The 22,702-nt window shown below is 44.6% G+C and overlaps 1 protein-coding gene across 4 annotated transcripts in view; it reads right to left on the reverse strand.

Annotated features, from left to right (window-relative positions):
• Nucleotides 1-22,702, reverse strand: part of TSPAN4 (tetraspanin 4) — a 3,410,446-nt gene that overhangs the window by 1,415,704 nt on the left and 1,972,040 nt on the right. For all 4 annotated transcript variants that reach the window (XM_069624016.1, XM_069624017.1, XM_069624014.1 and 1 more), the window contains one exon: nt 20,566-20,755. The gene's annotated coding sequence lies outside the window, so the exon portion shown is untranslated. The remainder of the gene's footprint in view (nt 1-20,565; nt 20,756-22,702) is intronic.

Consider the following 22,702-nt stretch of genomic DNA (forward strand, 5'->3'; position numbering starts at 1 on the left):
TCATGCCAGCTCATTCCTCCAACTACCCTTTCACTCTCCCTTGAGTCAACGTGGTTCTGCTAGACCTCCCCATCGTCTTTACCTTGGTAGCATGTCTCCCCTTGTTTTTCTGGGTCTAAGTGTCTTCTCCCTCTGGGCTTTTAACCTTTATGTGTCTCTCTTGGTGGTACCTGTCTTGTAGCTTCCAATTCACGATTTCTGTTGTCTGCTTCCATTTCCCCACAACACTTTTCACTTCCTCCACCTTTTCAACTTTCCTCACAGGCGGTATTCCTCTGTTCCTGTTCTAAAATACTTATGTCAAACTCTCTCTCCTGTCTGAGCATTTTTCTTTTCACCCAGATCTGTTCCTTTCTGCCCACAAAGTTCATGGAATCTTGCTTTAAACATTTCTGCTCAGTTCTTTCTTCCTACTCCCTAATCCGTCCTCTCTGCAATATTTCTTTCTAAAACCCCCTTCCAGCTCCACTCCAATGTCTCTCTCTTAGTGGCCAAACCTGTTTCCTTTGACTCACAACTTTCCTGCTCCCAAAATCCAGTTAAACTTTCTTCACATATTCTAGTTCCATATCTTACCCACAATCGATCATTAACAGGGTCGGACTGGGCCATAAAACTGTCTCGGGCACCAATGAAAAAGTGGCCCACAGTTGCAAATGGCTATTCATTCCCTTTGTGACAGGCTGTTTGAATAGTACCCAAGGGTGAGGTTTTTTTTGATAAAATGAGATGCAATTTGTGCCCATTAAAGAATATTTATTCAGCGACACTGGTCAAAACTACTAGCCACATAGTGAAGTAACTCATCAAACTGGCCCACATTGGGCAAAAAATTAGCCCACTTTGACCAAAAAAAACGGACCCACACCAGCATTTTTCATTTTTGGTTCGGCCACGGGCCGATCACCCTATAGGCCAGTCCAAGCCTGATCATTAAACAACTTCCTCTTTTCATAATTAACTTACATTTTTCTTCCATTGCCTATTCAACAACCTTCATGCCAATTACATCTGTTCGGTCAGTCTCAAACCTCCCACTCCAAAGGGTAATACACTTCCATACAACTTGAAACATTCCCCATGCTTCCTCCACTTCACAACACATCGGTACATGGTTCAGAGGCTCCTCAGTTGTCCTCCCTTCTGTGCCAAGCCTCCCTGCTTGGGGCGATCCCAGGAAGTACTCCAGTCGCCCTGCCCATAACTCTCTCACAGACTTGCCACTGATGTTTCTACTCGCTTGCTTCTAAAGTGGGGTATCAGGTAATATTATCCCCACCAATAATATTGCCATATATATGGTTGTGGGGTAAGGACATAGGTGATATTATTACTGGGGATAATTTATGAAGTTATCAAGACCGGGTGTTGCGGGGGTGTCCCCCGCTCCATTAAAAAAATTATGGGGGTTGCAGGGGTGTCCCCCGCAGGTTCCATTGCTTAATATCACCGCAAAAATATGCTGATATTTTTGTATGGCGATACGTTTGCTGGGATATTAACACATGGAACCTAAAGTGTGCTTCCCCCACTCATTATAGGTTGTACAACCACTTTGTCGGCACAAGCACTTTTGGGGCTTGTTCGTTCTTTTGACTGGTCTTTGTGGCCAGGGTCATGTGGCATGTCAGGGTGCTTTCTAAATCCATATAGAGGCTTGTAGCCAGTTCGGGAATCTCCTTAGACTGTTTGTATGGGAGGCATGGCTCTCTGCCTTTTGGTGTTGCCTGGGTGCTTTTCTTGCATATGTTCTTTGGAAGGAGTTTTTCTGTGATTTGATTTTTTAAAAAAATATTTTTTCTACATTTTAGCTGTTTGGCACATGTTCGCCGATTCACTGACTTTTTCCGCAGATCCGACCTGATGGGTGTTCAGCAGCTTGGGGACCCAATTGTGGATTCCTGCGTGGCGCCATGTTATGTTCCATGGCCTTAGGGACTGGGAACTTACCACAACACCGAGCAATATTATTCTCCCGCTGCCTGAGTCCTAGGACTGCCCTGAGTGTCCATTTTGTCCATGGAGTATGCAGCTCACCAGCGTACTAGCCCAATGGGCGCACAGCACCGCTTCCGGGGGATGGATTACCTGGGAGGAATTTATTTCCACATTTCAGGAAATTTGTAGGAAATGGGAGGGAGAAGGCCTGAAACCACTGTTTGGAATTGGCCTCTCTATATCGATGCAATAATTGAAAAGGTTGACAGAAAAAAGAATAGCAAGACTCCACAGAGTTGTTAGGAATCAGGGATTCTGGGTTTCTTCCTTTGGATCTGTGAGAGACTGAGAGTGCTGAGTATTGGAGGGGCTGGGGCCCGCCGCGGGGACACACACCTGATTTTAGGGTTGTTAATGACTTGTTGTGTGGCTTCTGTAGATGGGAATTGACTTTTTGGCTGAAATATTTGGGTTCTGCTGGGCCCGCTGGATGCTCCCACTGTGCCTGTCGAGGACTCCCAAGCTCTTTTCTAAGAGCAACAATGGTGTGTGTGGGGTGGGGGAGGGGGGCGCGGTGGCTTATTTCTGTGCTGAGCTTTCCATCTTGGAGGGGCTGGTTTGTCCTATTACAATGCTTCCCATGAGTGTGTCTGGACCATGAATTGACCTCAAGAGGGATAGTACCTTTGATTGGATTGGCTTTTGCAATCCAGGGATTGTGTTTATCCTGATCAGTTTTGCCTGGCTTGTCAATGGGTGTGCCCTAGAGCTGTTATTTCATCCAGTGCCTGCTGAGTTTTGCGTTTAATCATCTGCTCTGTTCCCTGCCCCTCCTCTGCTCCCCTGTCTGGTATGCGCTACCTTTTGCATTCATCCTGCTCGAGTTTGAAGCGGCGGTGATGAAGCCTTCGGGGGACCTTCTCGTTCCTTCGCCTGAGCTGCCGCCAATCGTGTGACATTGCTTGTTGAGGGCCTTCTTGTTTCTCATTTGTGTTTGATTTTGAGTACACTCCCAGACTGTTCTGCTCGCTGAGCCAGAACCATGCCTCTGGCTTTCTGCATTGTAAGCCGACAATGTAGCGAGTCTCTCTTGAGTATTGGAGAGGTTTAGATTATGTGAGTCTTTAAGTTTTAATGAAAATGTTTCCTGGCCTGATTGTTGTTTTAGAGGATCACGGATCTTCTCCGTGTACTGCGCGGAGCCAAGCGAGGCATCGTGATGTTACATTGTGGAGGGTAATTGCAGTAGACTCTCTTCAGAAAGTGAGCAGTTCATAGCTCCTTTCTGCTATGGAAAAAACAAACACCTTGCAGGGTTGAGTTCCCTGCACTTTGAGTCCTCTGTTCCACACACTGGGCTTTATGCGTCTGCCTGCTACAAGCAACTCCAACACCACGTACCATGAGGTGCAAAGGGTAGTGGGGGCGAGGGGGAAAGGGGGGGACTTAGAGGAAGGTGATACAGACGGGGGGCGTGAGGTAGACAGGAGAAAGGGAGAAAAAGTGACATCATAGACAATATTGCACCCAGGACAAAACACTAGTAAACCACTCCATCTTGCCCCCCCCCCAGACCCGCAACGTTGCTCCCATACGTTAGACCCTGCACTTCACTCCCTCTCCAACTAAATCACTGTCATGTTAGTAATGTTTGATTGACTTGTATTTAAAGGTAAAAGGTGGAGGAACACGTTAAATAGTATTACACCCATGAATTCATTTTCTTTCCCCCATATATAGTTTAGTTTAGTTTATTCATTTATATTAAGTTAATTATTTTCTACATTCAATATACTCTCCAAGACATTGGCGGAAAATCGTCTAATGCTTCTGCATAATAAATATTTTCAACAAATGTATCTTCATTGTAAGTGCAGCAAGAGTCAACATCTGCCTTCAGCTGGTGAGCGCACCCCTGCTTAAAAAGTCCCCAGGGGAAGGATGTAAGGAGGGAACGAGTTAGGTGTCAAGGACGTTTATGTGACGTGGCTGGCGCCAGAGATGCTTAGAAGCCATTTCAAAGGACTGTGGGGGGGGGGGGCACGATAAAATAGATAGGAAGGCTGTGAGTCAAGCAGTCACGCTGCCCTATGATGTGAGTACTTGCATACATTACAACAATATCTGCCAACTGCTGTGACAGCTTGAGCATTTAACAGCAACACCTGACAAATGGTGGGAATAGCAGAGTACAGGATGCCAATATCTAGAACAAATGGCATGAGTATTTACGAATATGTTGGCAATGACTGCCTAACGGTGCATGAACCTGGACATAACATTGGTCAAATGGTGGCATGACGGATGGCTAGGTCTTGCGCAATGTGCTTATTTCAGGACTAGGCACTTAATCCTTCTGACGTCGATACATCGTGATCCACAAATGTGTACTTCTAATAACACCGAAATACTATAGCGCTTTTTCGGGGATGGTCTACATGAAGCGCTACATAAATCACCAAATGATTATAAAATGATGCAAGTATAAAGCTAATGTATTGAAGTAGCTAGTACACAGTGCGAGTTGCTGTTGTCGGATAGCAAAAGCTGGCTAACTGTGTGAGTATCTGGCAGTGCTGCAAATAGCTTACTGTAGAAGGACAGCACCTGTAATACGATGGAAGTATGAGGATATTTCATGGAAAAATCTGGCAAGTGATAGATAGTAACTTGGACGTGTGGTAGAGGCATTTCACTTTTCACAGTGAATTATACACACAGGCCAAATCATTTCTGGACACAATGATATTTAATCCTTAAAGGGTAATCCAGCCAGCATTCAAAACCTCTGCTGCTCTTAACCATTATGCTCCCCTTTTTCCAACTGCTGGCCCTGTTGCCTAAAACCTGAAGCGCAGCAATACACATAATGGGAAACAGCATTGCTTTTTTTCTCCACGTGCCCCAACACTTCTGACTCCCAATAAACATCATAGGTTGGCCAGGTGACTCCATCTTGAAACACTTGTGTATAGGCACGTTAAAAATGCCATATCATATCATCTCACTAGGACAACACTTTTTCAGCCTTAAACTTGCATATCACACATCAGTGCTTTCTGGGAGTTGTAGTCTGTTGTAGTTTTAACTGAATTACTACATCAGAAAACAATTACTTTAAAGTGAAACCCCAGTGGAGTCCAGATGACATTGAGTCATCAATGGAACCCTAATTCAACAAACATAAACTATGACTTCTTTTGGCCATGTACTTCTGTCTTCCTTCATTTTCTCCCACAATCTCCTACTCCTCCAAGCAGTCTCTCTCCCTTTTAATTAAGCCAGCAACGAAAACAAAGGGCTCTTTTACCCCAGCCTCCCATTCTGGCATGTCAGTGTCTCTATGTAGTATTATTCACACTGTTTATTTTCACGAAGGGATGCTAATATTTGGGAACTAAGATCCTTCTAGAAACACTAGTCAGAGCAGTTAAGGCTCTGCCCACTTCATGGGGATCCCAAGGGGGCATACAGGCAGGGCAGGTTTCACTGCTGTGCCTCTTTCCCATGACTGTCATGGTTCACAGACCTTGGTCCTGCTGGTCTGCCTGGAAATTCCATCTCGCATCTCGTGGGCGCCATTTTTACTTCCAAGATGGCAGAAGTGTGAAAAATCAACTTCAGGGGCACCAGTGGTCCAGGGATGAATATTGGTTTCTAAACCATCAATCAACCCCACACCTCTAGTACAACAGAAGGGATCCAAACTGATTAAAATATGAGACCACGTTACCCAGTTTTGGTAACGTGGACGGAACAGCAGACCTATCTCCTCAAGGCCGTGGATCGTTGGTTAGTTGCAACACAGCAAAAATACAATTATTACCCAATGATAAAAGGGACTGTCCAGTCAAGGTTGTATACCATATCTACTTTATTATTACTACAACAGACAATTATAGCACACTACAATTACAACCCACACTGTAAAGGAACCCAGGGGACAGACAGTTTCACAAAGGAAAGGGAAGCACTCTGGATACTGACAGGAGAGTAGATGGTAAAGCAACCAGTCTTACTGTTCAAGGTTATTTTCTTGCAACACCAAAGGGGAAAAGGTTCATAACTGTCTGTAAGGGCCTTCACAGAAGGACCAAGCGGGCAGTACCACAATGTACCCGGTGCTGAAGAAGTTCTTGGTGCTCGACAACGTTGACGAGGTTCCAGATCACTTTGCAGTCTGTGAGACAGTGTTAGTGGCAGGAAACAGATGCAGGTACCAGGCAGCAGGCAGTTCGATAAGACACGCTGGGCGGATGTCTGCAGGCTGACCGGTACAGCGGCTCAGGGCTTAGAAATTGTTGTCTCGGTGCTGGTTGGCGGATCTGGAATGCTGGTTGTGGCGTCTCAGATGGCTCTGGTGACTGCAGCATGACAACAGTCAGCGGTGCAACTAGATGCTGTTCGAGGACTCGACTGTCTCAAAATTGTCCTTAAAAATATGGATTCTGGACTCCGCTTAGCTTCTTCACAGGGCTTGCGTCCATTCAAGGCAGACGGCCCAAAGCTTAGGAGGGTGTTAGCAGGCAACGGCCTTGTCCTTTGTCCAAAGACTCTCCGGCACTTCCCACAGAGGAAGCTTGCTGTCAGAACCTAGCAGGGCATGCTGTGTGCTGGCTGGGTACTGGTTCTGGAGCTGTTGGACGGGTCCTCTTAGTCCGGTATCTCCCTCTGTTCCCTGGGAGATGTTTAGGGGAGGGATATTGCTTCCCTCTTAGAATTCCTGGCCTTCCTTCAATGGCAGAAGATGTAAGGTAGACTGTACCTTCAACTCAAGTCCAAGTGAGTCATTTTTCTTACTCCTTGCAAAGTCATCAGATGATCTGATTAGTGAGGGGCTCAGCCCTTTTTTAAAGCCAAACGGGCCCCCGTGATTGATGCAGGCTAAGCCCACCTTAATGAACCAATCCTGGGTTCCCACCAACAATCTTCAATGAAGCTTCAGGTCAGAATCAGAGAGCTTGGCAACAGACAGGGGAAGGATGACAACATATACATCTAAGTCCCACCCATCTTCCTGTCTGCTGTACATCAAAGTGTCTCCCTAATTAATTGAGCCCTATGCAGTGCTTGGTCACAACATGGGCCTCTTGACCAATTGACTGCGCAACCAATGCAGCATGGCACTACACACAGATCTGTCCAGCAAGTCTTGGCACTCATTGCCATGTATTTGAATCTCAATAATACTTTACTGAATCTGTCAACAAAATGAACAGAGGTGATGGTTTAAAACTGGGGCCTTATATCAAGGCAGCTATAATCGCTTACCTCATGGCATCCCCTTTAATAAAGCCGACAACATTGCGGGATGTGCTCCTATTGTGGAACGACAATATGTATACCTATCGTGCTGAACGCACACATAGCTACTATTCACATGACTCTTTTGCAAGGACTAAGAAGGTATATTTTCTGATAAGCCATTGGATGGTTACAACACGCGGTTTGTCACGAGGGGCATGCATGCATACATACCTCACCCTTTCAATCAGATTGCCCAGTTCATTTCAGATGTGTTTTTTAGGAGCACCTTCTGATTAGCTGGCTCGAGACGAAGTGGACTTGAAATAAAGACCCATTTGATGAATGGTGTCCCCGAAGTCCATGGGTGCGGGCAGTCATCTCTTCTACTATGCTCTTCAAGCAAGTGAAGTTCTATCCCAGTGTGGGTTTGCTCATGCACTAGCCATGCAAATATATAATGCAATACAGCACTGAGAACATCTTCCTGCCTATTGACAGCATCCCCATCCCTTCCAGCATTAATATGACTGGCCAGGATAACCTATTATTCGCAGGTTACCTGCCAGCGATTATCATTATATGGTATGTAGATAATACCGTACAATGGGCCTCATGACGAGTTTGGCGGTAACCCTTAAATCCGGCGGTTGCGCTATTACCACCGGACTTAAGGGTCCGCCAAATAGGGCTTCAGCGGATTTCTACCCAGCTCTTAGCTGGGGGGAAATCCGCCGAAAATTCGTGCTATTACCGACAGCGGATTTCCCGCCGGCGGTAAGAGCGCGAAAATTCCCCATTGAGCCCAATGGGCAATGGGGAATTCCCGAATGGGCTCAGTGGGGAATGGGCAATACCCGTTCCGCCAAACCCGTGATCCTGCGCTTTTAGCGCCGGGGGATTTGGCGGTAGGGCTATTAACGCCGGCGCTAATAGCACCGGCGTTACCGCCCAACTCGTGATGAGGCCCAATGTCTTTTCATCGCCGGGTTTTTCAAAGCCCTCCACTTCAACGTGCATCACATTTTACAGGGGGGGTGGGAAAGGGCAGATAAGGGTTTGGGGGGTTAGGGAATAGGTAAAATAGGTGGAGGAGGAGGGGTTTGGGCAGGACTCCCCCTAAAAAAATAAAAAAACATTTGATGAACATTTCCACGTTGAAATACCAGGCTTTGAAAATTCTGCGGATGAAATGACATGGATCCCATAAAACAGCTTTTTCAGTCAATTATGTGATAAATCCGTTTCAAATCGAATACAAAATAAACTGCATTATCCCTTAAGGGGCCACTCATCCTAATACATCTTTACGGCCCATCTTTCAACTAAAGAATAACAACCCATGAATATCTAGGACTGGTGTCTATTAAGGAAAATGCTGTTGGCATGTATTCTGATCTATTGGCAGGGCCACAATAAGTGCTATGCCCTGTTGACCCAGAGTGCCCATCGGGCCTGACCTGCACCCATGCCCCGGGCACAGTGCCTCTGTGTGCTTTGTTATTCCAGTACATGACCTGTGACCATATGCTGTGGGCAGGCATGCAGCTTGGATGCAGTGCCCACGGGGCATGTCGAAGCACTGCAAGCAGTGCAGATGGAGTCCCTCTTTCCTAGGCATGGGCTCTGACCTGCCCTGAGGCACTGTGCCTGGCTTATGGTCTTTGGCCATACCTCAGACACAGTGACCCTGGCTGCACTGCCTGCAGTGTATGGCCTCTGGACATGGCCATTGAGCACAGTTCATAGACATGGCACCAGCACAGCACATCTGGCTGCAGTTCAAGGCCAATACATTTGAACATTCGATTTCTGCCCTATGAAAAGTAAATCTGTTCTGTAAAGTGCTGAGCTATTGTCATGTTGACACCATTAATGACACATAAAGATAAATACAATTGTTTAAAACTACAAACTTTCAGTTTGGTCAAATGAAATACACACTACAGTGGAGAGCAGATAGAAGGTGTGCATGTAAAGGAACCACTGATAGTGATATTTTACATATACACAAATAAATAAATATAATATTGAGAAAACTAGGGGTGTACCGAACTTCAGCTTTGAGTAAGTATTTGGTTGAATTTCGGCAGAAAAATTGCTATTCGACTCAGGACAAAAAATGTCTGGTTATTCGGCTGTAGCCGAATACTTTCTTCTTCTCATTTTAATACGATGTAACAACTCAGAGAAGCAAATATGGAGTGCAGATAGCAAATAGGAATGGAAATAAGCAATGAAAGCATTCCTTAATAGAATTAAAACTAAGATGCATATGTATATCGGAGACGGGGAGTGGTGAGGATGCATGAAAAGTGAGCATGGTTTAGTTCTATGGGAAAGCCTATGGAGAAACTTGAATCCATAACACATCAAGGAGACTGGGAGGACTGAGATAGTTAAATGCAAGTCAGAGGGACATGCCCTGCCTAAAAAGTCTGTGAGGGACATCATGTTGGGAAATCTCTCCAGATCACCGTGGACTACTCTGGCAGAAGGAGTTTAGAGTGAGAGGCATGAGGACTCTGTATGGACAAAGTCAAAGAGGTATGCTTTGTTGGTGGAATTGCTAGAAGGGAAGAATCTTTGGAAATCAGAAGACTTGCAAACAGGTGGCAGCCTCTTCTGAATCAGTAAGGGCTGGGGAGCCAGTTACATGTCTGGCAGAGCAACCCGTGGCCAACATTTCCAAAAACATATTGACATCTTGGGGAACTTGATTATTGGGAAATCTCTTCAATGGCATTATTGGCTATTCTGTCCCAACTGGAAACATGAGAGAGGACAGAGTGATAGAGAATGTTGTATCTGCTGGTGTTGTGGGCTTGAGGTTTGATGAGTGAGAGACAGACAAAAACATGTATCTACACATTCTCTGGTGTGGTGGCCTGGGGACACAGTAAGTTGTCGCAAACTATATTTGGTGGAAATGAGTGACCCAAGAGGCAAGTTTTTCTTAGAGCTTTTAGGGTCTGGGCAGATTCAGTCGCATGTCAGAATTTCTTATGTGTGATTACCTCTGCTCCAACCATATCAGCCTCTCTGGAGGGTCTTCTTCCATGTTGCGCATATAAGGGAGTGGTTCCCTCTTTAAGAAAGTAGAGGGTTGGAGACCACATACATCAGACATACTCTCAACGTGTGTCCTCCATGAGCGAACCAAAAGCATTTATACATTTCTGTGTGAGTGGGAAGGAAGGTCTTAAATTCACTTTCCACATAAGCTACCTTGTAACTCGCAATGCGTGTGGTCCTCAATGGTACATGTAAATTGCAGTATCCATTTTGTTCATTGCAGCTTGCACTTTGCATTCGTGAAGCCTGCAACTTTGAGTATTTCTGGTTTTTCATTTGCAACATCTTTTTGTACATGAAGTTCCATGCTTTTGTGTCAATCTGTTATTTCTGTTTTCTGTGCATAATATAAAGATGAGATGTTGATTAAAATAAAGAGACATACATTTAACTTGGGAACACATAATTAAAATAGTGCTTTAATTTTTTTTAAAGTGTACTTTCAAGTTTGGAACATGAATTATTAAATAAAACAACTATTCAGCTTCATATTTGCTTTGTCGAATACGTGACCAACTATTCAGTATTGATCTGATTACAAAATATGCTATTCGGTAGAGCCTTAGAGAAAACAGAGGTCACCAATTTAACAATAATCACCCATTCCACAGACTCGAATGAGTGATTATTGCTATTAGCACCTCGGGTTGCCAGTGTGAGGGTTAAAAGGCCATTTGGTTTTCGTGAGACTAAAGTGGTACAACAATCCATATTAGAGATCTGCATGCAGACTCCTTGTCCGTGTAAAGCGTGATCACTACTGCTTCCATCTACTCGCCCACTCGCATACTCAAGGAGATTTATTGAAGGGAGGGTACCACTTGCATGGTACTCTAGCTTGTTGGTGAGTATGGGCATGTTTGGAACTTTTATTTGACATTTATTGTAAACAAACCTTGTGGGCATCGACAAGTCAAATACAACATCAAGAAAGCACTGAGCACACACAGAAAGGATTCACTTAGATCCGCATGAGAAGACCTGCACTCTGTCATCGAAAATTAAATCAGTCATGACTCACGTGTATGTATCATGCTTGTGGGATGTCTCAACCCACTGGTCCGAGCCCCGCAACATTACTGTGCATTGATGGCAGCAGAAACCTCAGAAATGGCCACTGGAAAGCATGCTGCTCACTAGAAATCACCAGAAAGTGTGCAGTGAAAAGCTGAAGAATAGGCCGCCATCCACTTTTGCCTATGTCAGTGTTAACACAGGAGACCACTGCCAAAACCCATCATTTGGCTGCCCACAGAGCAAAATCATTGCAAAAGAAACAGAGCTGTTTTCAAAAATCCGTTTTTTTTGGTGTCAAATTTGCAAAAATCATGGCTCACAAACCACCCAAAAAGATCCAACCTCCTTGTTGGGTGGTCCACATCATTCTCCTTCAAGAATCTACATAAATATAAGGTCCACAGAAGTATGTGTTATCTGAACAAAGTCCACTTTTGAGGATTGTTTGCCGGAAGAAATCTGTCAAAAATGGGTTTAATACCGTTACTCACCTCTATTAGAAGCCGGTGATTTAAAACCATCATGTGTAAAGTTGAACATTGAACCCAAACTATGCCAAAGAAAGACTTGCTATCAGAAGCCTAAGAGGTGGAGACAATTCAAAACTATATTCTGAAAATGCTTGAAGTAAGAAATTGTTTGATGTATGTGTTCAAAATGTGAGTTATTATTATAAGACAAGACCATTTTTAGACATTTGGTTAAGAGTTAAAGTTTCCAATTCTTTATAGTTTTCTGTAATCGTGTTTCATACACACAGAAAAGTTGCTGCGAATTGCATTTTGGTTGAATTTCACCACATGTCAGAATAGCTGTTTCTTGTTTGCAACTGCTGAATTTTGTTTTCAATCTGATAATCATTCATAATCATTGCTAGTGTTGACCTGAACCAATCCAAAGTAGATCTCACAAGTGCTGGATCCCATTTAGTGAATTAAAGTCATGTTTAGCATTTTTCCCATTCATTGGAAACCACATTTAAAAGTGAATGACCTGTTTTAAAATCATACCTGTTCTATCTAAGCTTGCTGGGGGGAACTGGGATTGAACTGCATTATTGATTGTATACCTGAAACCTGTGTGCCCTCATTTCCATCTCTTCATATTGCATAGTGGGGGGAGTGAGTAGTAACAGGGGGAAAAAAGTGATTATATTGTCTTTTGATTGAAGTCATATCAAGTTTTATTTGTGTGTTGCATTTTTTCCTATCTTGCATTTCCTTGAACCCATACAAAGTATTCTCTACTACCTTATCCTTCCTATTCCTACTCCTAAGTGATTAAAGAGATTGTTGATATTGTAATATAACCCATTGCTGATCACCGTTCATATTCATAAATTTGCTATTCAGATATGATTCTATTCATAAAAGTGGGGTATATATATTGTTCAATTCTTCAAATAAACCTTTTAATTTGCAAAACAAACCTACTTCTTGGCTCAGTGAGGTCGGGGAGATCCAAAGAGAGGGGCGTCATCATCCAGATTTAAAGAACTTTTGACATAAAAATATATAAATAAGGGTTTCCATTGGGCATCCCAGACTAGGCATTGACTTAGTTGGAATGCTGGATTGAAATCACTTACAATACTCCATCTCAAAGGAAGATAGCCATATAGCCCCGTATAGCCCCGTAGGTGCGGCCACCCAAACACATACATCGACAATCATCCACTATTTAAACTCATATCGCACAACACCTGTGCCACTAGATTGTAGCTAAGTCCCATGAAGAATTCGGTCCAACTGGGCACGTAATCAGTCTCCTTGACTTGCGTACTCTCCCGACAGCCCTTCACAGCACCCATCCACAAGCCAGATCTCCATGGGTTGCAAACAGGAATGTAGTCCCCTACTTACGGTCGTGCTGACTAAATGCATACACGCATTCTGAAATCCTCTTACTAATTTCTCATCTGAGACTTTGCTTCTCCAAATGTGGTCACCTACAACGCTTCGATACAAATGCCATATAACATAACTATCAGTTAAGTTGAAACTCCCTTGGAGTAATAGGATAACACTAGTTTTGAAACTGGAATCAATCTCACCTGTGCTGTTTCGTAACAACATGTCGCTACTCAGTACTAATTAACACCATTTTGCCAAGACTTGTACTTTTATTAAATGTTCTTCACACGTCTTCTAACATTTACACCATATACTCCTGACACAAATGTTGTTGTAAATCTAACAAGTTCTAAGATGTATCTTGATACAACTATTGCATACAACACTCCTTCATGCAGGAACCCTAAAATAGCACTATGTCTTTGACTCGCCACCTGCCACATGCAACACCAAGTCCAACTCTTCCACCCCGCCACTCCAACCCTTCCTTCCCTTCTTCCACCCGAGTTTGACAATGGTTCTGTATTAAGTACATTTACTTGGTTAAAGTTTGCTTGAAGGGTCCAACCGCATTAGGTGGCCTAGTACGAGCTTAACTGACACCGGATAGGACTCAGTTCCGTATTTCATTGACTCGCCTTTCCTACTATGTGGCCAAACATGAGCTTAATGGATTCTAGAGAAGTTGGTGTCATCAGGTGGCCCAAATAGTGCTTCCAATACCGCGCCTGGTTCCGACAACAGACTACAGCATTAAGCCAGGACTCCTTCAAAAGTGGTAGGTGGGATAACGTCTTGTTCACACTGTGCACAACCACTTAAAATGAACCACTGTGCACCATTTAAAAAGAACCTGGCAGTGGAGAGTAACCCTGAAGAACCTGCTCAGTGTGTGGTGGTGGCGTCATTGCACTAGGGCAGTGGTCTGCATCCTTTGACTATCCAGATGTTTTGCAATTCAACTCCCATCAGCCATAGCGAGCACAGCCAATCAATGGTAGGTTTCACAGGATTTGTAGTCCAAAACATATGAAGAGCCATAAAAGGCAGACCCCTGCACTAAGGCCTCAACACCACGCATTGCCCTCCCTTGTGGAGTTAATTGTGGCTTAACCCTGCGTGCAACGTCATTGAGCTAATCGGGTTCCAGACCCGCCAGAAATGTGAGCTGAATGGCGGGGCTTCCGTGCTCAGACTTTAACAGTTCAAAGGATCACGAACATGGTCGTGGGCGCATTTTGTTTCTTTTGACACAAATCTGCAATCTGCTCGGCTCCGATGATAAAGCACTGCCTGTTTCCCGAGTCGCAGGCCCCCTGGTCCTGAGAGACACAGGCTGCGTCCCTGGCTCTGCAGCCAGTGCCGTAATGAACTCGATGACACGTTTCTTTTGTCATCATCAGCAATGCCTTTCTTATACATGACGGTGAATTTCCAACTGAAAGACCACCAGTCACCTTGCAAATCTGTGACAGTTAAAGCAAGCAACACAATAAAACACCCTTCGAAATATGTATTCCTACCCATAATGTCTAATAGTTTGATATGCTAAAAAGTAAGGTTTGCTTTGATGTCCTTAGTTGAATGTTCTTAAAACCATACATAACACCACACTGGAGGTTTGTGACGAATGTCCAAACTGAAGTGAGTTTATTACAAAACTTATTTTATTGTGTGTCTTACAGTACTTGTTTTTGTGCATGACAGAAAATGGAAGCGTTTTGCTTCTTGTTTTTGCCACCGACTCACCAGAGAGCTAAAGACCAAAGGAGGGATTGACCAAAGGTCCAACTCGCAAGGGAGCCAGACACCAGAGGAGAGTTCACAAAGCAGTCAAGGACCAGAAGGGCAACTGACAGAGAGGTTCACTTTTACCTTAGTTTTACTTCATTCTAATTTAAATTTTGGCTGCCAATCAAAACTATTGAACTGGACTACAATTAGGAGGGAGATGACTTGTGAGGAGGGACGCACAGCTTGAGGGTGTTTTGGTATTTACCAGGAAACTGACTGCCCATGGCCATGCTAATTTCTATGGCCAACCCCTCCCACTACCTGCCCCTCCCAAAACACATCCTGATGGGACCTCTTTGAGCTAGCTTTATCAAGCATTAACAACATCCATTAGCCTTCCAAGGTTATTTCTAAGCAGTCCACTGAGAGTTAATGGCTTAATTACAGTTGTAAATGGCTTCTGGTGTAATGAAAAAGCCTCTACCAAATGTTCCTTCAGCCACTTGATTTAAATGTGCTCCATTCACTGAACCCCTTTTAAAAACAAGCAATCACTAAGCCAACAGTTTTGGGTTGAGGTATTACAAAGGCATGTGCCAGTTAATGCCATCACATGCCTAGGTAATCACTCTGTTTTTCAGCCGTTGTCATCTTATCGCAAGGTAATACCATTATATTAGTGCCTACCCCATACCTGCACAAACTGTTGGCTTTGCCAGTGCGTGTTTATTATCCTATGCAATGTCTAGTCTAGCCACAAAGCAACAAGAGACATTGTATATGGCAAACCAAAAGTCAAACCCCATCCAGCACAGTCCTACCCTCCCTCGACTCCCACCATCCCAATCGCTCCTTTTCTGATGCAGAATACCACTAGTTCCTTTTTTCCACTTCCACCACATCTCTGAATACAGCACGTTTAACACAAATAAACCACTTTCTTGGCACAGGATGTAGCGCCGACTCTACTCAGGCGGGTGCAGGTCAGAAGCACCCGAATCTTGAGTGATGATCTTCTCCAGTAGGTTTGGGGATATGTTATGAAGTGCGGACAACCCGTGGTCTGACCCCTTGCAGTGCTTTGTGCGAACGTTGGTTACCTAAAGTATTTCATTGTTAGCACCTGCATTCATATGTATACATTTCTAGGCAATTGAAATTGTGATGTAGGGTTAGTTCTTACATGCCAGGAGAGTGATTGCAAGGGTAGGGAGGACAGGAGACAAATCATTGTCACAGCAGTCCTTAAATGGGTGTTTTCAGACATAAAGGAGAGAGTTACCTGCTTGTAACATTGAAGCTGCACTAGAATAGTGTCAATACAATGCATACAGAAGTTAGATGCCCCTACACAAATAGGTATGCCATTCCCCCACCGTCTCTGAAGTTAGCGCCTCTCCCAACATTTGAATGGTTAACCCCGGCCTAAATTTGAGCCTAGGTGCACCCCTGGATATGCACACGTGCATTTTGTTAGGCAGAGAGTTAAGGGGAAGCCTTTCTCAAAACTGGTGGTGTTATGTGCAACTATGTTTGTGCATTAAAATGTTCTTCAACGCAGTGAAACTGTAAAGCTGCTAATTTCAAGAAAGACTTCCCTCGCCTCTGCATATTGCGCTTTAAAACGTATTATTTGATAGTTGGTCCCCACACGTGACCATGCGGTGGGAGGGGGTAGAACAGTGGGGGCGGAGCCTACAAGTTTGCCCCGCCTATTTTCTGACGTGTCCCCTCCCGTCACCACTTTGCCTCCCGCTCCTTGAAAGATAGGTTGCATTGCGCCCCTGACCCTGTGCGGGTGGACGTGACATCAGCTGTTTGAGGCCCCACCTCCCCCAGCAAGCCCCCTTTGGTAGGGTGGCCAGACGTTCAGGTTTTGCTGGGACTGTCCCGGAATTTGGAGCTCTGTCCCCCTTTGCCAAGATTATGTTTCCATTGGGAACTGCAGTGGTCCCGGTTTTTGATAGTAGGTCTCCATAGCTGGCAGGCAGGAATGCAACATCTTGCACAGAAGAAATGCAGCAGTTTACAACTTAAGATAGTGTTAGTTTGTGATAAATTAGTGATACATTAATTATAATATGTGCTTATTTGAACAGTTAGACTTAAACGCCCTTCTCCTCCAACCGCTACTGAAGTGTAGTGCCTTGACAGCCACTTTCAAGAGTTAGTCCTACTTTTATGTTAGTTGCCCTGCCCTGGTTTTTTACTTTTTCTATTTGGTCACCCTACCCTTTGGCCCAGAGGCCCAGGTTTGCTGGGCATACGCATGAGGCAAGGCAGTGCTGTTCAGCGACCCTTCAAAGTCATGAGGAGTGCAGCGCCGCTCCACCGCCCCTCACTGCAGTTGCTGACCAGCTAACACCATGCAGTAATGTACATAAACCAGCCTACCGATCAATGCAGGTGTAATTTTCAAAGATTGGATTTACTTGCGTCATAAAAGCAGCAAGAGCTTCATACTAAAAAAAATAAATATCCGGCATTTAGACACGTTCTATTAATCTGCTGCCTCCCACTCGGAAGGTGCGCGCTTCAGATTCAGTGCCTTGTAAAATGCTGATGTGATGTTGCTTGCCAGGGGGCGCGCGAGGGTCTCACTGCTTGGTTTTGAGAGCCGAGGGCCATACAAATCGTGTGTGGATTTATTCTTGGCCCTGCCTTCCCGTCAGGCGATGAAAGCCTCCCCGCTCAAGCCTCGCAAATCACCAGCCGAGGAGTCTGACCCCTGCTCCTCACTTTCTGTCACCCATGGTAGACTGGTCCCCAGGAAAATCTGACAGTGGTCCCAACTGGCTGGGGTGTTTCGGGGGGGGAGGGGTGGAGGGGGGGGGGGCTCTGTGTGCGGATACCCAGTTGGCTACCGGCAGCACCCGCGTGTTTTCGACTCTGGTGAGAATGTCTCTCTCTCCCATTAGGAGTCCGTCTGTAATTTACTGCAGGTTGTTGAGCTCATGTTTTGAATTGTTTCCCTGTAATGCAATATAGGTCCGATACTGTCTGAATCATCACAAGTCAACAATTTTCATTTTGGTAATAACACATGTTTATACTTGTTTTTTAGCTTGTCTCTTTTATGTTTCTGTTTGTGTATTTTTTCTTATGAATTTGTGAAAAGTCATTTTTGAATAAAACACAATAAATAAAAAATAAAAGAATGGTTTCCCTGCCTTTCCAATATTCCTTTGTTCGAAAAAAATGTATTCAGTAAAAAAAAATGCAACCATATTTTTGAACTAAACGTGGTTTGGTCGATATTTTATTACAGCCATTTTTCTACGTTATAGATGCTCTCATGAAGAGTTGTGTGAAATGTGTTAAAATGTTTGCGTGGAAAAATGTGTTACAGAATGCAATAACATTTGTGTTAATGGAACTGCCATATTCTGTAACTACCATTAATGACGGCGCTAAACCAAGTGATTGAGGGCGCTTAGGCTATACAACTAAGCAGACAAGATCCCTCCCGTTGACAAGAATAATAATGTAATGTTAGAAAGCTGCAGATTCTGGCACTTTAGGCTAAGTTCCCACCTAATGAATTAGCAAAACAAAATAAAAATGATGTGCCATCATCTGATGCGCTCCTCTAATACTATTACATGGGATGTTATCCCAACAAAACCTCAATCAATCAGCATCAAGATTCTTAGTTTTGAATTGTCAAAATCAGTACATTAGTTGCCATAAGTTGCTGACACGTGTGTCGACCAATGTGGCCCTTTTCAAGGCAAAGCTCAGTTTAATCACTTCCTCAAGATCCTTGCCGATCCTACTTCAAAATGAACGGCGTAGGACCTTAGATACTATTACATTATATTTGCTGGGTTGTTCTTAATTCCAAAACACTGTCACAGAACTTAATTGGTTAGCCGTCCTTTGCCTAGTGTCTGCCATGTTTCCTATAAATCTCATATTCAACACTCATTTGGCCTCATTACGAGTCACCCGGTATGGAAATAACGGTGGCGGTAAACCCGCCGCCACCGTTGTTTCCATACCGGGTGATCTCGTTTCTGCAGGCGGAGGTGTCATTCCCGCCAGGTCTGACCTACCCTTTGGCCCAGAGGCCCAGGTTTGCTGGTCACCGGGGTTGTAATGCCCCGGTAATTCCGGGAATCACGGAGGCAGAATGGTAATACGAGTCCGGCGGTAACCGAGCCGAAAAAAACGTAATGAGGCCCATTGTGTCCTTTCAGGCTCCCACCATCAGGAAAACCAGCCTTCGTCTGGCATCTGCGTACCTTCTACCACAGAACTCTTAAGGGGAGACAGAGTATTCAGATTAGTTATGTCTATATCGTGTATGGATATTACAGCCCTTACTGAGCTTAGGACAAGATGGCGGTGTGAGCTGGGAAGACGCAGTGGCGTCCTAGATAAGCCTGGTGATGCGAAAGGTAGAACCTGGCAAAAGGGAAGTGGGCCCTGAGGCAGCAGCCTGGGCGAGGATGCTGCTGGGACCCGGAACTAGCTTAGATCTTAAATGTCGTCTAGGGCAAAAGCATTATACCCAAGTTTTAAAACTAAAGCAGCAACAGGGGCAGGTATAGTTTACAATAAAACTGTACATTGAGGAACCAGAAAACCTAACCACCAAACCTAGTTTCACCACTTGACCAAAGTATGTGATCCTGGCCACATTGGTTGACCCCACTGTGTCTTATGTTCTTATCCGGATATAATTGAAATCGCCAAGAAGTGATGATGTAAGTGAGCACTATACAAAAGCCGCAATTATGCATGATTCAATGGACCACAATGCTGTTTCATATATCAAAATTATGGCCATTTACAGAGAGCCACAGGATGAATTGTATTTTAGGGCGCTCACTCATTGTAGCGTCAGTTGTGAGCCATGGGATTTTAAGAAAAGAGTCACTCATAGGACAACTAGAGCCCACTTGATTACCTGTAAAATCCACCACACAACCACTCACCAAATGACTACGTCTTGTACAATGCTTCATCAGTTTTACATATTGCCATCACAATAAAACTCTGCTCTAAACCAAGCTCTACTCTCCTGAGTCCTGCACTCATGCTTACCAACAACTTATCACAATCAAGAAACAAGTATCACTACTTCAACAACCATATCCCCTCCCACTCACCCCAATTGTTTTTCGTCTCTGATTTGGGTCATTCTCTGGTCTCATTTCTGTTTCCTCTCACCGTCTCCCCAATCTTCCCCTTCTGGCGACACACAAACAAGGTTAGAATATGCCACCTTTCAGACAAGGCACGACCACTACTCTTGTGATGGATGCGGTATAGATATTGGATAGCATAACAGAAATAATGATAAAATGCCACATGTTGGGTATGGGGCCGCTTACCGAGTATCCAAGGGATGGCACCATATATAGTGTAGCCAGGTTAAACACGGAAACGCATGTCAATCGGCACTACCCAACACCCATTAACCATATCGGTTTGGGAGGGATGGCATCCAATATGACAGCTCTGGACATTTTTTGGGCCAAGCTATTGAGTTCTGAAACGGGACAGCTCTTTTCCCACTGTGTCATCGCCACATCAGTAAACTTGTATAATTGTGGGCAAACTATCGTCCCTTTCTGTGCCTCAGTGCACTTGTCTGGCAACATTTCCCTCTACCAGTCAATCACCAAATTAGATAGGATGGCATAGAAACAGGCACAAGGTGTTTTAAATCATGCAGTGTCTTGAAAGTTGTGTTTACCTCGGATAGACAGACTGTGTGTTCCTTGTGACGTTCCAAGTCCCGATCTGACGACTCTGCCAACTTCCTAATTCAGTGCTGCGATTTCTTGTCTCCTGAGGTGCTCAAAGTGTGATGAAGGTTCAGTGAGGACCCTGCTCCAGACTTCAGCAATCAAATGACAGACAGGCAGCAACAGGAGGACTTGCTTCTGCAAAGAGAAAACTTGAGATCACAGTGCTGTCCTTCATGAGGGTGCCCAGGGCACAGCAGAGAAGGCACATCTTCTACAAAAGGTTATTTCCTAAGGGAGCCAGCTTTTGTCAAGGCATGATCGGATCTATCAACAACACCACAATCCCTGCAGACGTGGTTGCACAGAAGGTGAAAGAGGTGGTAGACTTGGGCTCACAGTCATTTCTCAGTCTCATTCTAATTCAGCTCAATCGCAGAAAATAATGTAGGTCTGTGCCCTTCCCTCCCTATCAACTCCTTCTCCATTTCTGGCATAGCATAGGGCCTTAGAGGCCGGACTCAAGCTGAGGGACCACACGGTGGGCGACGTCCATACACTTTTTTGAGAGGGTAGACACCTTCCCCTGTGTTTTTAAGGAATTAAAATTACACACTTGTAGTGTGTAGCTACTCAGCCGAGACTCGAACTCAGGTAGTGTGGTTGAAACGCAACACTCTTAGCCACAAGACCAAAAGTAGTCTGAATGAAGACACCATTAAATGTCTCCTAAATTCACTTTCTGTGACCTCTCTTCCCAAAGCATGCGCCACCGCCCCCCCACATTTTTTATTCAGGACTCACCATGCTTAGAGGTAACTATTTCAATCAGAGCAACAGTGATTTCTCGAGACTTGGGCATTATGGTTGCTCTTCATCTTACCTCAACCAACCTTTCTCCAGCATATGCGGTTGTTTTATCAAAGGGTGCCGGTGCCAGTAATCCCTTACCTCCATATTCCGAGGTCCCTTAGCGGGTCCCTTCCTTAACGCCTGGTCTGACCAGGTGTTAAGGAAGGGACCCGCTAAGGCACTTCAGAGCTAATAACGTAACCGCAAATTGCGGTACCGTTATTAGCTACTTCCCCATTCCCATTGAGCCCTGTAGGGGCTCAAATGGGAATGGGGAATGGTTCTCAGAATGGGGACTTACCGGGTCCTCCAAGGTTGGAATGACCCGGTAAGTACCCATTCCGAGAACCCAGATCCGGTATGCGGTAAGAAGGTAGCCATGGTGCTAATAGCACCATGGCTACCTCCTACCTCGTAATGAGGCCAAATGACTTTGAGTTAATTTACTTCAACCTGGACATGAAGTTTGTTCTTCATCTTCCCCCACCCAATCTTTCTCCTACTATCAACGCCGTGTTGATACACATGGGCAACATGTTTCTTCTCGCACTAAAAATGTTTTTCACAGACACAAGCGTCACAGTAACGCTAATCTATTGGTGCATCTCCATCCTTCCATTCCACTTAGAACAGATAATCACATTACGACACACAGGAAAGGATGCTTGTACATTTCTTTTTTTTTAAAGTCACAGCCTAATCATGAGTTGGGCGGTAGCCCTTAAATGCGGCATTAAAGTTATTACCGCCGCATTTAAGGGTCTGCCAAAAAAAATGGGTCTGGTGTGTGTAAACACACCAGAAAAATTCCTATTTTTGGGCGCAATTATCGCGGTACTATTAGCGTGCGCTAATTGCGCCAAAAATTCCCCATTGGGTCCAATGGAACCAGCCGTTCCTGTGGGACCCGCTAAGGGACCTCGGAATGTGGCGGTAGGGGGTTAACGGCACCGGCATCCTTACCGGTGCCGTCAACCCCCTACCGCCATACTTGGAATGCGGCCCTGTCACCGAATGAGGTGGTCAATATGAGTTTGCCAGTATTGTTGTTAAAAATACACCATGTGGTATTGAGATGCACACCTAGCAATTACAAGGTGAGTGTCCAAATACGATAACTCACAGATAGCGCATGTGGTAAAGGATAATGAATGCAGTATTGGGCAGGAATTCAAGTGACAGTAGCCTGGGAAGAAGTAATCCACATAAATTCAGCACTTCTAAAAGCCATCCAGACATCACGGCAGGTACATCACAGGAGGAGCAACAGAGAACAATAAAATGCACTGGGCA

The sequence above is a fragment of the Ambystoma mexicanum genome, chromosome 11 (assembly GCF_040938575.1).
Source record: "Ambystoma mexicanum isolate Mex_15411 chromosome 11, UKY_AmexF1_1, whole genome shotgun sequence".
Lineage (NCBI taxonomy): Eukaryota > Metazoa > Chordata > Amphibia > Caudata > Ambystomatidae > Ambystoma > Ambystoma mexicanum.